This window comes from Jaculus jaculus, chromosome 3 (assembly GCF_020740685.1).
Source record: "Jaculus jaculus isolate mJacJac1 chromosome 3, mJacJac1.mat.Y.cur, whole genome shotgun sequence".
NCBI lineage: Eukaryota > Metazoa > Chordata > Mammalia > Rodentia > Dipodidae > Jaculus > Jaculus jaculus.
The window spans coordinates 74,587,744-74,603,279 of NC_059104.1; the positions used below are offsets into that span (position 1 = coordinate 74,587,744).

General features: G+C 39.5%; 2 pseudogenes; both read left to right on the top strand.

Annotated features, from left to right (window-relative positions):
* Window positions 1-342: 342 nt before the first annotated feature.
* Window positions 343-1,706, top strand: LOC123459381 (annotated as a pseudogene).
* Window positions 1,707-4,313: 2,607 nt separating this feature from the next.
* LOC101605307 overlaps window positions 4,314-15,536 on the top strand; it is a 50,957-nt pseudogene continuing 39,734 nt past the window's right edge.

Below are 15,536 nucleotides of genomic sequence, written 5' to 3' on the forward strand. Positions count from 1 at the left end.
TTGCTAGAGGAAGTGTATTGCTGATGGCTGGAATTGGGTAATATAGCACAACTCCAAGTCCAATTTGTAGGCTACTTTATTCCTGCTGCTGTAGAGATGTAATGCCTCGCTCTTAACATGCTTTCTCCAACATGACAAAACTTCCTCTCAGAATGTAATCCAAGCTTGCGCGATGACGTGGGCAGGCGTGCGTGTTGACAGTTTGCGTCTCTGTTACTCAGCGGAGCGGCCGGGGCCGGACGACACAGCGGGCGGGGAGTTGCAGAGCCGCCGAGCACGGCTGGCTAACTGCTGCAGCCATTGCACAGACAGCGTCAGTCACACGCTGCGGGGTTCCCTGCGACCGCTCGCCGTGCTGCCGGCCTCGGTGAGTTTTTGGATGAAGCCATTAAATTAATTTCTTGCCATCATGAGCAGAAGCAAGCTCGACAACAACTTTTATAGTGTGGAGATTGGAGATTCGACATTCACAGTCCCGAAACAATACCCGAATTTAAAACCTATAGGCTCAGGAGCTCAAGGAATAGTATGTGCAGCTTATGATGCCATTCTTGAAAGAAATGTCGCAATCAAGAAGCTAAATCGGCCATTTCAGAATCAAACTCATACCAAGCGGGCCTACAGAGAGCTAGTTCTTATGAAATGTGTTAATCACAAAAATATTATTGGCCTTTTGAATGTTTTCACACCACAAAAATCCCTGGAAGAATTTCAAGATGTTTACATAGTCATGGAGCTCATGGATGCAAATCTTTGCCAAATGATACAGATGGAACTAGATCATGAAAGAATGTCCTACCTTCTCACAAATGCTGTGTGGAATCAAGCACCTTCACTCTGCTGGAATTATTCATCCGGACTTAAAGCCTAGTAACATAGTAGTAACATCAGACTGAACTTTGAAGATTCTTGATTTTGTACTGACCAGAACTGCAGAAACAAGTTTCATGATAATGCCTTATGTAGTGACTCGCTATTACAGAGCACCAGAGGTCATCCTAGGTATGGGCTACAAGGAAAATGTTGACATTTGGTCAGTTGGGTGCATCATGGGAGAAATGATCAAAGGTGGTGTTTTGTTCCTAGGTACAGATCATATTGATCAATGGAATAAAGTTATTGAACAGCTTGGAACACCCTGTCCTGAATTCATGAAGAAACTACAGCCAACAGTAAGGACTTATGTTGAAAACAGACCTAAATATGCTGGATATAGCTTTGAGAAACTATTCCCTGATGTACTTTTCCCAGCTGACTCAGAACACAACAAACTAAAAGCTAGTCAGGCAAGAGATTTGTTATCCAAAATGCTAGTAATAGATGCATCCAAAAGGATCTCTGTAGATGAAGCTCTCTAGCACCCGTACATCAATGTCTGGTATGACCCTTCTGAAGCAGAAGCCCCACCACCAAAGATCCCTGACAAGCAGTTAGATGAAAGGGAACACACAATAAAAGAATGGAAAGAACTGATATACAAGGAAGTGATGGACTTGAAGGAGAGAACCAAGAATGGAGTCATCCGGGGGCAACCTTCTCCTTTAGCACAGGTGCAGCAGTGATCAATGGCTCTCAGCATCACCCATCGTCATCGCCGTCTGTCAATGATGTGTCTTCAATGTCACAAATCCGACTTCGGCTTCGGATACAGACAGCAGTTTAGAAGCCTCAGCGGGACCTCTGGGCTGCTGTAGATGACTACTTGGGCCTTGTGGGGGTGGGAGGGATGGGGAGTCGGTTAGTCATTGATAGAACTACTTTAAAAACAATTCAGTGGTCTTATTTTTGAGTGATATTTTTTCAAAAAGTGTAGAATTCATTTTGTAGTAAAGTAGTTTATTTTTTTTAAATTTCATGTGATGTAATTTAAAGCCTAAGTTGTGTTTTTAAACAGCAACAAAACTGTATTGTATTTTTTTCCTGTAATTAACTATATAATGTAAACCTAATTATTTTATCATGGTTTTAATTTTTTGCATATTTGCTTTATCTTATGCTGCTGATTTTGTTTACTGAATTTGTAAGATTTTGTTTATCAAAGCAACTATTATGTGGTGACTTTGGCCTATATCATGAATTATTTAAGATTTTTATAGTTTTTTATTAGATTTATTTCAGATGTTTATTCATGATGCTATCCTTCAGGGTTATGTGCTTATCCATGAAATAACCCCCGAGGAGTAAGGGAAAATAACCTGTAGCCAGTTATATTCAGGAATAACTACTGTAAATGATGAACGTGTCAAGAGACCTCCCAATATCTACTACTTGCCAATCTTGATTGAGTTACAGCATTTGGTTGGCAATCCTATCTGAATTTTGGCAGAACCCCATCATCTAAATGACAGAATAACTCAGAACATGTTTTTAAAAATCCTGGGTGCATACCACCACCTTCTTAATTTCCCCATCCTACCCAACAAAAAGTCAAGGCATATGATTGATGTATTCTGCACATCTGTGGCATGCTCAAAGCTTATAGTCACATAAAGTTAAGATACTTCATGAATAGTACGTTTCAATGCAGTTAAACAGATGGTTCACTTCTAGCTATGAGTCTGTGTCTATAAATACTGAGCTAATCAGGTCCCGGCAGTGGTCTAGAATCTGGTCTTTCACCTTGTGCAGCCTTGGGCCTCTGGACCTTTCTAGGTCCCTATTTCTTGGAAGATCAGCCCGTTGAACACCAGTTCATGGTGTTTCTGGCCATTTGATTCTACTTTTAACATAATCACATTTATACTAGCTGTCAGGAGGTTCCAAAGCCTACCTAAATTTGTGTAGGTGACATAACTGAGCAATATACCGTTCATCTAAAAGTAGTAGCACACAGCCATATGTAGGATATCATTTTCTAGGGACTGTTTCTTCACAATGAGCAGAGCAGGCATAGTGGTGGTTATTTAGTCTGAGTGTTTGATTTTTTATACCTAATTTCCAATATAACATGCAGTGTGGACATTGAGTACTGTAAGAATGGTGCTGCTCCTGACAACTGTGTGTTAATTGTTTACATTTTATATGTGCAGAATTGTTTCTCTGTAACTGAATTTTTCCTAAGTAAAGTGTCATTGAGGTCTCATTATTTCTGAAATGATGTCTGTAGTGGCCCCAGGCACCTTTTGTTACTGTCTGGAAAGAGGGATTTCATGTGGTGAGTTGGGAAATGCATACTTCCATGAGCGGCAAGGTTCCAGGTAGAAGCCCATTGGAGCTCCTGACCCATCGACGGGAGCAAAAACAGATGCAGCTCAACAAGTGTCTGCACGTTTGCTTGGCAATTTATTCATGTATTTAGTACAAAATTCCTTTTGAGTAAGATATTTTAGGTCATTGTTAATGTGCAATATTTAAGATTAAAATACATTAGTCCTTTTATATACATCGAAATAGTTTAACATGGTTTAAAGTCATAATTTCTTGTCACACCCTTCCCCCCCACACACACTTGATTCCTTTCCTACACGTACAAAATGGTGTGATAATTTTATTAAGCATATTTGAGTTTGAGGCTGCCTCTTGAGTTGTAGAAACACAGGATTGGAGTGAGGATTTTAGCAGAAACTTGAGCATGAATGTGTTCTTATTTTATGTTTGTTTTACAGATAACTTGCTTTGTAGAATAGATTATGTCACTATTGCACTTTAACAGCTGACATGCTTTTATTAGTTTCCCATGTTTTATGTTTGCTTGCTGATGGGCCATCTTTCTTGATACGGATTTTGATTAAGCAAGAAAAACCAGTTCTAACTGGATGATTTGTTGTAAATGCCAGCTCCTACTTGCCAAACATCATGTTTCAGTTGAAGTAAAAAAAAAAAAAAAAAACCAAAAAAAAAAAACTTAATGTAAACTAAAATACTTAACAAAATTATATCCTAAAAGCAAGGTCTGTTTAATGTTGTATGCCCTAGCTTTTTTAAAATATATTGTCTAAATACAACTTACCCTCTTTGCTTAAATCTGTTAAGTTAAATATGTATTAGTACTTTTGTTTTTTTTTAAAGAAATTACAAATAACATTTATGTTAAGCATCACTTATCTAAGCCACCCTATATTGGCTTTTCAGTTTTACTTATACTTAATACATCCACTGTCTTACTGCCAGAAATTTATTTAACTGAGAATTATCATTTGACTTTGTAGGTTAGGAAAGAGACACTGACTCTTTTCTCCATGTCTTCCTGGTTAAAATTCTCTTACCCTCTAATGTATGTTCACCACCTGTAAGATGATCATACTGTTGGGATTGCTTAATTTTAATATTAATAAGTAGAGCTTCTCAACTTGCTGAACGATTCTCATTGCATCATGCCCCTACAGCTGCTGATTGCTAACTCAAGAGAGCGCGTGCACGAGGAGCAAAGGCACAGTGTGTTCACACCAGACTATAAGAGAAGCTTGACTGGGCGGAAAGCAACAGTTAGTTCACTTAGAACTCTGATTACTCTTTCTGCTGCCCAAGTAGATGAGATTGAAGAGTGCACCAGTGTCTGGTAGTGAAATAAGTGGCAAGCAAGGGTGGCTGTTTCCTGGGTTACAAATGCAACTTGGTTTATACTACGGGCCAGTGTCTGCCACATACATGAAGACGTAACTATTCAGTGTTGCCTGGACATTAGCCTGCATAGCATTTGGAGGTAAAAACATAGTGTATTTTCAGAAATACTATTGTAGTTTGTGAGTGTTGCTCATTAGTGACACATTACCTGTAGAGTGGATGCATGATGCCCCGTAAACCCCAGTAAACTCTTACCCCAGCACCACCGTCTGTCATTCACAGCCCTCGTCAACATTGCCTCTTATGGCCTGTTGCATTTCAGTGTGCATCATGTTTCTACTGATCTCTCTTGGGTTTTTCCTGGATCACAGGAAACAAATTTGTCCCAATAGCAAAAAAAGATGAGGTAAAGGGCATTAGAGCAGAAATGTATAGTTTGGAGTAAGATTGGAAAAACTTATGTCCTAATTGATTTCAAAGTAACTGCTCTTAGCTGAAGTGCTCTTAAGGAGAGTCTAGTAAGAGTACCACTTTCTGGCCATTTCTGGTTTTAGATTCTCTTCTTGAAACTTCTGAGAAATATTACCTGTGGATTAGTTTTGCACAATGTTATATTCTCACAATAACTTAAAATATACCTCAAAAGGGGTCCAACTGAAACTAAGGACAATTGGCAAAACAAGCAAGGGTGATGTTTTCCTGATGAACCGGATACCAGCACAAAGGGGAAGGAGACCAACACAGAGAAAAATCAACTCCTACCAAATCAGAGAGTCAGAGCCTCAGAGGCCCCCAACACCGCAGTATTGAAGTAGACCAAAAATGAACCCAACATGCCTCAGGGAAATTTTGCGGACGAGGGGGCGGAAAGAATGTCAGAGTCACATGTTGGGTCATGATATGCAGAGACATTTATTGTACCAATAACTGTGGGCTAACTCCACAATGCACGACCCATTTACATCAACAAAGAGGGTCCAATGGGAGGGGGTAGATCATGGATGAGCCTAAACAATGGTACCAAACTGCCTGTATTTGCTGAAAAGAAAACTAATAAATTAAATTTAAAATAAAATAAAATACAAAAAAAATTAAACTAAGTTTTTATTGAACTACCTCACACTAATTTTCTATGCTTTCCCAAGTAAACTGTTGCCCTTACTGTAGATCTGTACTGAGTGTGAATCATAAATGTGTGTTGAATACTTTCTAGCCAATGTTGACAAAACACCAGGATGTATGGAAAATACATACCTTGCATCAGTAAGAGACACTCACATGTAAAATCTTTCACTGTATATCTTGGAAAATTGTGTTAGATGTGCTTGTTGACATTATTACTGTTTTTGTAACTAGAAACCTGTTCTTTTTTTTTTTTTTTTTTTTTTTTTTTTGGTTTTTTGAGGTAGGGTCTCACTCTGGCTCAGGCTGACCTGGAATACACTATGTAGTCTCAGGGTGGCCTCGAACTCTCAGCGATCCTCCTACCTCTGCCTCCCAAGTGCTGGGATTAAAGGCGTGCGCCACCACGCCCGGCTGAAACCTGTTCTTAATATCAGTCCACTCTTTACATTTTGCAAAAGGAGTAAATCTTAGTAAATTTTACGAAGAAATATATTACTTTTGTAGGCCCAATATTTGATATATTTTTGAGAAGTTGTTGATCTTATAGCTGAATGACGAGGTTAAACTAGAGTAGCTGTCTACCCGGACTATGACATCTATTTTCTCATTACATTTGGTCCTTTCAATGAGTTTTTAAACCTGAAAACCTAAGCATAATAATTGACACTTGCTTTTCTCCTCGTACTTGTCATTCCTTCTCCATCCTCTCCTTCCCGTGTTCCATTTCCTCTCCTTTCCTCTCTAGGCAAAACAAATGGGGCACTTGGTAGGGAATGCTGAGCTCATTATTGTGGGTTTGAGTCATCCATGCCCTGGTCATTAAACATGCACGACTGGAATGTAAACAATGTTCTCTAGTATGTCCACTGGTTATAATATTTTAAATAAAAAAGAAAAAGTGTTATGAAAGTTAAAAAAAAAATGTAAGCCAAAATGAACCCTTTCCTCTTATAAGCTGCTTTTTATTGGTTATTTTGTCCCAAAAACAAGAATAAAACTGATACAAATATCTAGGAGTTCAATTGCTGGGAGGAAAATTATGAGTATGTTATTTTTGTATAAATTAAATTTTCTTCTAAGCCGGGCGTGGTGGCGCACGCCTTTAATCCCAGCACTCGGGAGGCAGAGGTAGGAGGATCGCCATGAGTTCGAGGCCATCCTGAGACTACATAGTGAATTCCAGGTCAGCCTGAGCCAGAGTGAGACCCTACCTCGAAAAACCAAAAAAAAAAATAAATAAAAATAAAAAGTTTTTCTTCTAAAGTAATTATAGCATTTTACATTCTACTACCAATGACTGAGCATTTCTGTTTCTTCACATTTTCATTAGCATTTGGTATTATCAATGCTCTAGAGTATGACCATTATAATGAATGCATATCATAATCATTGGTTTAACTTGCATTTCCTTGATGACGTATGATGTGCCTCTGGCTCATTTTCCTAGTTAGGTTGATTCTGTTGTTTATTTGAGTCTTAGAAGTTCTTCGTATATTTTGGGTAGCAGTCCCTTATCTGTTGTTTTGAGTATTTGCTTTCAACCTTATTTTTGGAATTAGGCTCTCTATCTATATCCCAGGCTGTCTTTGAATCATAATACTCTTGCTTCAGTCTCCCCAATAGCTGACATTTCAAACATATGCCATCATACATGAATTGTAGCTTGGTTTTCATTCTATCTTTGCAAATAAGTAAATCTTAATTTTAATATGATTCAGTTTTTCAATTCTTTCTCTTATGGGCTGTGTTTTTTATTTTGCAATTAAAATGTCATTTAAGTCCACCTAAATATATATTTTTAATTGAAAGACTTATTGTGCCAATGGGATGTTTAATTTGCAATATGTAGCTCATCAACTTCAAATCCCTCAATAACAGAAAATAAAATAATATGTGGGAAATAAATAAACTGTAGAAGTACTGCAGTGTGGATAACATATAGGGAAAAGAATTGCCAGAATTTATTTCCAAATAGATCAAATTCATAGTCCCAGAAATACTGGGGAAAGTAATATGGTCTTGTTTGGGCAGCATGCAAGGGAGGCTATGACTTCCCGCACATGGTCTTTTGAAATAAAAGTCCTTTAAATGGGGTTGTATTTCCACACCTTTGAATTTTTCATGAATGACATCTTGCCTGTAAGACATCTTTCCTATTGTCATCATCCTGGTGAACATTACGTTTTTCTTTATGCATATATGTGTGGTGTATGTTCATGTGTGTGCAGTTACACATGTGCAAGGGTGTACATACACATGCATGTGGAGGTCAGAGGATACTTTGACCTTCCTTTCAGGCACTGCACATCATTTTGGAGATAGTCCCTCACAGGCCTGGAGATCTCCAAGTGAGCTAGACCCAGAGATCTGCCTGTCCCAAGCTCCACAGTGCTAGGATAACAAGCATGAGTCACCATATGTGGCATTTTTATGTGGGTTCTAAGGGTCAATCTCAGGTCCTCATGCTTACATAGCAAGCATTTTGCTAACTAAGCCATCTCCCCCACACCCATTTTTCTCTTTGATGGTACTAATCTCTTTAACAATGGCAGCTACTTTATTGATCTGCACCCACCTTATCTAAAACCTTAAATGTATTTACACTTGTTTCCTTGTTAAAGTACATGGGTTCTGGTGTTTTCATATAATTCTGCTCTGCTTTTTGCTTTGGATTCTCACTAGAAAGCCAGCTAAGTACAGCTAGTAATAACCATGTGAGATTCTGAATACTATAATGTCTTGAAATATCCTCCATTACTTTTGAAGTCAGCTAACTCAGATTTTCTGGAATGTAATACAAATGGTCTCTAACCCAATTTTTAAAAGTCTTTATTCTCCTCTGAAACTTCATGAGTACAATTTTTACTGATTTCATGTACACAAAGTCACTATAGCTGGGGTAAAAGGAGAAAAGTCTATATTTACAACTAGTAACAGAGCTTGGCATCATCCATGTGGTAATAGTTTATAGTTTAAGGCATGAAGAATACAGGAGTAATGGCCTTATTGCCATTTGGGCCAAGGTTCAAGAAAAATATATGAAGTCAAACAATGCATAGCAGAGAAGACCCTGCAGGAAGGTCTTTAGAAACTGTGGTGGTTTGATTCAGGTGTCCCCCATAAACCTAGGTGTTCTGAATGCTAGGTTCCCAGCTGATGGATATTTGGGAATTAATGCCTCCTGCAGGGAGTGTATTGTTGGGGGCGGGCTTATGGGCTTTATAGCCAGTTTCCCCATGCCAGTGTTTGGCACACCCTCCTGTTGCTGTGGTCCATCTTATGTTGGCCAGGGGGTGATGTCCACCCTCTGCTCATGCCATCGTTTTCCCCTGCCATCGTGAAGCTTCCCCTCGAGCCTGTAAGCCAAAATAAACCTCTTTTTCCCAGAAGCTACTCTTGGTTGGGTGATTTCTACCAGCAATGCGAACCGGACTGCAACAGTAAAGTGGTACCTAGGAGTGGGATTGCTGCTAGACACCTGACTGTGTGGCTTCAGCCTTTTGGAGCTGATTTTCAAGAGGAATGTGGAAGGAGTTGAAACCTTGGCCTAAGAGATGCCTTGCAGTGCTGTAAGTACAGCTTGATGGTCTATCCTGGTCAGAGCTGAAAGACCTGAAGGCAGTAAGAACTATGGACTGTGAGGTATGGCTTATGAGGGTGAGAAAAAGCTTTGCCTGGACTGGGCTAGCAGTTTGTGTGAGAAGCTTGCTCGTGTGCCCATGTCCTGAGAAGTTGTGCAGGGTTGCTTTGCGTAGAAATGAACTGGTGTGTGCAGAGGGATATGGCACAGAAAGGAAAATCTTTGGGTGAACTGCTGCCCGTTCAGCTGCAACAGAGAGATTACAACCTTTGAGACTGGGCTAGCTGACCTGTGCTAGGGCAACAAGAAGAATGTAGACTCTTTTGAAGGGGCCTGAATGCTCAAGGAGTGTCCTGTTCTTCAAAGTCTGCTTTATTCCCCCCTGGATTAACAAATTGGCACCCTACCTGGTATTGTGGAGTATAAGAAATGCTGGAAAAAGGGTCATTGAGTTTGCAACACGGTCTTGTGTTTTGGAAATGGCCTTGAAGATGGACCGTGGCTTGCAGTGGAGACCCAGTGGAGATGCCAGGACCATATGGCTGCCGAGGAGCTGCCGGCCCAGGTGAAGTTTCCCAGGACTGTGAGTAGCCTAGCTGGAGGGGCGGAATTGGAATGCCAGAGACTTGTTGCTGGTTAGAATTATCGGACTTGAAGATTTGTCACTGGTTTGAGTTGCTGGACTTGAAGCTACAGAGTTTGATATTTGCCCTGGTTGTTTTAAATCTTGTATTGGTTGAATGTTTCTTTGCTATGCCCAATGCCATCTATTGCAGTGTGAGTATTTATTCTGTGCCATTCTGGGTTTTTTAAGGTTATTTTTTTGGTATTATGGCTCAGTTAAAAGATCTTGAACTATGGGGATGTATGAACATCATTGAGATTGATAAAAACTATGGGGACTTTTAAAGTCAGACTGAATGCATTGTATTTTACATCATGTATGGATATCAGTTTATGGGGGCCAGGGGCGGAATGTGGTGGTTTGATTCAGGTGTCCCCCATAAACCTAGGTGTTCTGAATGCTAGGTTCCCAGCTGATGGATATTTGGGAATTAATGCCTCCTGGAGGGAGTGTATTGTTGGGGGCGGGCTTATGGGCTTTATAGCCAGTTTCCCCATGCCAGTGTTTGGCACACCCTCCTGTTGCTGTGGTCCATCTTATGTTGGCCAGGGGGTGATGTCCACCCTCTGCTCATGCCATCGTTTTCCCCTGCCATCGTGAAGCTTCCCCTCGAGCCTGTAAGCCAAAATAAACCTCTTTTTCCCAGAAGCTACTCTTGGTTGGGTGATTTCTACCAGCAATGCGAACCGGACTGCAACAGAAACCAATATGTTAAGCTGTGAACATGAAGCTACTTTACAGAATGTTAGAGAAGCCAAGGATGTGGAACATGAGCTGAGAAACACTGCAAGCTCTGAGTTCTGAGTCCAAATGTGTTCGACAAAAACAAGATGATAGGATTGTGGTTATTCATGCTTGCTGGAGTCCAGATAATGCCATCACATACCCTCAATGACAAGTAGCTTGGCACATTTTAGGACTTTCCCTTCTGGGTTTCAGTCTTTCCTCATTATCCTTTTGTTCCTTGTTTTGGAAAGGGAATGTTTGTGCCATTGTATATTAGAGGTATGTAATTTGTTATTATTATACCTTACAGATTATACCATAATTATACCATAATTTACAGTTTGCTTTGAGTCCCAGAAAAGACCTTGGACTTTGGACTTTGAACTTTGGAAGAGTGTTGAGACTACTAAGACTCTGGGTATTTTTGAAGCTGGATTGAATGCATTTTGTATAATGAGCTAGTAGGGGCCAGGGTGAAATGTTATGGTTTGAATGTGAAATATTCCCCATAGGATCATAGGTTGAACTTTTGGTGCACAGTTGGTAGTACTATTTGGGGAGCTGGAATCTTCAGGTTGTAGGGTCTAATTGGAGGACGTAAGTCACTGGATGGATATAACTTAGCTCTGATTCCAGCCTGATCTCTTTCTGTTTCTTGCCTAGGGCCAAAATGAGAAGCCACTGCTGCAAGCTCCTGACACATGGATCAACTAACTCTACCTAACATGCCTTCCCTACTGTGATGTGTCTTTACATAGTAAGCCAATATAAAACTCTTTCCTTTCTTAAGGTGCTTCTGTCAGGAATTTTGCCAGTATGAGGTTGTATAGCCATAGCAAGAATGAACACCCTTCTCTTTATATGATGTTAGCCCAAAGGCTTTTAGTAAATTGAAGAAGTTCTCCTTTATCCATAGAGGAGTGGGAACTATCATGATGAGTACATGTTGTATTTTGTCAAATGTGCTATCCACTTTCCTTGACATAATCATTTGATTTTTTTTCTTTGACTTACTGATATGCTACATTACATTATTGAATATTATACAGTCAGTCTTGCATACTTGGGATAAATTTCATTCAGTGATTTTATATAATATTTTTACACAATGTTGGATTCAATAATTTGTAATATTTTATTAAGGTTTTTACATGTGGGTTCATGAGAAACACTAATTTGTAATTTTCTTATATTTTTGTCTGACTTTGGTATCCAGGTGATATTTGTCTCAAAGAATGTGTTAGGATAGATCCCCTCTGTTTCTATCTCCCTAAAGAATTGGCACAGTTCTTCCTTAAATGCTTAGTAGAACCCATCCTAACCTGGTACTTACTGCTATAGAAGATTTTACTTCCTGAAATTTTCTGAATCCATTTATTTAATAAGCATAGGCTTTTTCAGCCTATTTATGTTTGTGTGAATGTTTAATATATGTGATGTAATATATCGGGGCATTTATCTTATGTCATCAAATTTATGGGCAGATTCTTCATAGATATCTTTGACTTTCCTTCTAATGTGCATCTTACACGAAGCAGAGTCCCTGCTTAATTTACTAATATTAGTAACATGTGTCTTCTCTAAGTTTTCTTAGTTTGTCTGTGTGGCAGCTCATGAAAATTTATTATTTATTCAAAGATAACTTATATAACTTGACTTACTTTGCCTATTTCTTGTTTTCAATTTCACTGATTTCTCTATAATTTATTTATTTTCTTCTGTTCTCTCTTTCTCACTCTCTATATGCATATATATATATATATATATATATATATATATAAATTTTATTAAATTAAATTTATTAAATTTATTTGTAAGTTAGTTTAGAGAAAAAATATGTGTTCTTCTTGCCTTTAATCTTATTAACATTCTCTAGGACCACATGTAAAATTTAGGATTATCAAATGTTATTTAAAGGCAGATTAGCCACTTTCACAGAACTCTTTGAGTTCTACATGTTGTTTGTTTGTTTTGAGGTAAGGTCTCATTCTAGCAAAGGCTGACCTGGAATTCACTATGGAGTCTGAGGCTGTCCTCCAACTCACAGTGATTCTTCTACTTCTGCCTACAAAGTGCTGGGATTAAAGGCCTGTGCCACCATGCCTGGAGAGCTCTACATGTATTGATTACAATATCACGTGGTTTCTGTTTATATATTTGTTATAGAAATTGGCATCTGTGTCAGTCTGGTCTAGCAACAGAGTAGTGATATGCTCAAATGACTTTGGAAAATGGACATTTCCAAAATAGGAAAAGGTGCTAAAGAGCACAGGGATAATAAGGTGATGATATTTGTATGCCAAAGTTACCACCTCAAATCCTTTAATAGGCCAATATATAAGATAGTCATTTTCCTGCCTTAACTGATCTCAGATATCATTATTTTATTTATTCCTTGACAACTTCATAAGTTGTGACCAAGAGGACAGTATCAGAATTGGTGATGGTTTGAATGTAATTTGTCCCTTATAGCTTCATATCACTTCATGTGTTTGAGCTGCTGGTGGTGCAGTTGAGGACGGCTTTGGAGCCTTTAGGAGGAAGTCTTCTGGAGTCTTGGTGGAGGAAGTATGTCACCAGGAGTGAGGCTTTGGGGTGTTACAACCTAGCCTTGCTTGCTGTACTCAGTTCACATTTGCTAGTTTTTCCATGTTGTTGTGAAGATATGATGCCTGGATATATGCTCCTGCCATGCTTTCTTTCCCGCATTAGACTCCTTGAAACTACAAGTTGAAATAAACCCTTTACTTCCATAAACTGTTTCTGGTCAGGTGTTTTGTCTCAGCAAGTAGAAGATAACTGCTGAAGAACCACACAGATCTAAGCTGTTATTTTGTTCCTAGGAGAGATTTCAACATCACCTGGTTTCCTTTCTGCCTTGACAAATGCATGGCATCTTGCAAAGCATTGACAATATCTGTAGGGTTAACAAAATTTGCCAGAGGCCTATAGCCAGGTCAGTTAGTGGGATTTTGTGAACATCATCTATCTATCTAAACTTTAAGACTTTTCTTACAACTTTAGTTCATAGTCTCTAAGCTAAATTTACTTCTTTCTTTAATAAACATAATTTTTTAAGTTCAGAAGGAAAAAAAGAAGAATTACTTTCTTTGAGAGATGTAAGCATTTGGGATAGACTTCAAAGTGGTTTTTGAATACAGAGATTGGAAAGTACAGGAAGAGAATGAGAGAGGAGAGGCAATATACCACATAATGCAGCATAAAACTTATAATGAAGGACTCCTACTGTTTGCACACTTTGTCCTCCAAGAGTTCCTGTGTGGAAGGCTTGTCCTCAGCATGTGAGTTTTGAGATGGACAACCCTTGAGAGATAGACTCTACTGGGAAGCGTTTTAGTTACTAGAGATGTGCCCTCAGAACAGATCAAAGCAATTCTCAGCATCCTAGTTAGTTTTAACAAGAGTGAATTGTTATTAAAAAGTGAAACTGGGCTGGAGAGATGGCTTAGCAGTTAAGTGCTTGCTTGTGAAACCTATGGACCCCGGTTCGAGGCTCGATTCCCCGGAACCCATGTTAGCCAGATGCACAAGGGGGTGCACGTGTCTGGAGTTCGTTTGCAGTGGCTGGAAACCCTGGCATGCCCATTCCTTCTCTCTCTCTATCTGCCTCTTTCTCTCTGTCACTTTCAAATAAATACATAAAAATAAACAAAAAAAGTGAAACTGACTCCTTGTTTTAAAAAATATTTTATTTACCTATCTATTTTATGAGAGAGAGGGAGGGAGAGAGGAAAAAGCAGATAAAGAGAGAATGGGAGTATTATAGTCTCTAGCCACTGTAAAGGCACTCTAGACATATGTGGCGCTTTGTGCATCTGGCTTACATGGATACAGGGGAATCGAACCTGGGTACTTAGGCTTCATTGGCAAGTGCCTTAACTGCAAAGCCATCTCTCTAGCCTCTTGACTTCTTATTGATCCTGGTTTCCTATATCTCCACTTAATCTCTTCTTCCCATGTGTGCCTTGTGCTCCCACCATGATGTCATCACATATGATGTGATGCAGTCACAAAAGTCCTCACCAGAAGAGAGCAGATGTTTATTACCATGCTTCTGAGTCTTAAAAGCAAAACAAAACAAAAAAAAACTCATTTCTTTCTTTATTCCTCAGATTCAGATATTTTCTTAACAATGAAAACAGACTAAGATAGATGCACTATAGATAATTACACTGAGATTCCAACCTATCCTGTCTAGATAGAAGTAAGAGTTCTGTGTATCATGTGTGGAGAGGCAGGCTGACTTGCATGATAAATGATAAGGGAAAATAGCACCCTCTCTTTAGAAAAATATCATGATCCTCATCTTAGAAGTGTTTTTCTTAGGAGAAAAATAATCTCATGACCACCATACTGTGGGTTCCTCTGTCCTCCAGGACGTAGCCATGGTCCCCTGAAGGTGCCCAGGCAATCGTGGTGGGTGAGCGCTTGACAACAGAATATAGCTGAACAGGTCTCTAAGTTTATTGTCATGGAAATGGGTTTATAAGCATCTGAGGGTGGGGGAAAAAGTCATAAGTGGGTTTAAATGCTGCTAGCCTCCAGCATGTAGGCAATGGCAGGGGTCAGGTGATCTAGGGTCTCAGGGGGATGGGCTGTGTGAAGGGTGATAAATCATTTTCTAGGCAACTGGCCAAAGGTTACAGGGCTATGGGCAGAGCTTAAGTTCAGATGTGCTAGGCTTGGAAAGGGAGTGGCCTCCTGTAGCCTGGGGGTCTTTAGCCATGCCCAGAAGCCCAGGCCCCTCTCCTGAAGGCTCCAATCTGTGCCTGGCAGTGCCTGACACCATGCGACATTTACATTTTTTTTTTTTAAATTCTTTTGAGGTAAGGTTTCACTCTAGCCCAGGCTCACCTGGAATTCACTATGTAGTCTCAGGATGGCCTTGAACTCACAGTTTTCCCCCTACCTTTGCCTCCTGAGTTCTGGGATTAAAGACATGCACTACCATACCCA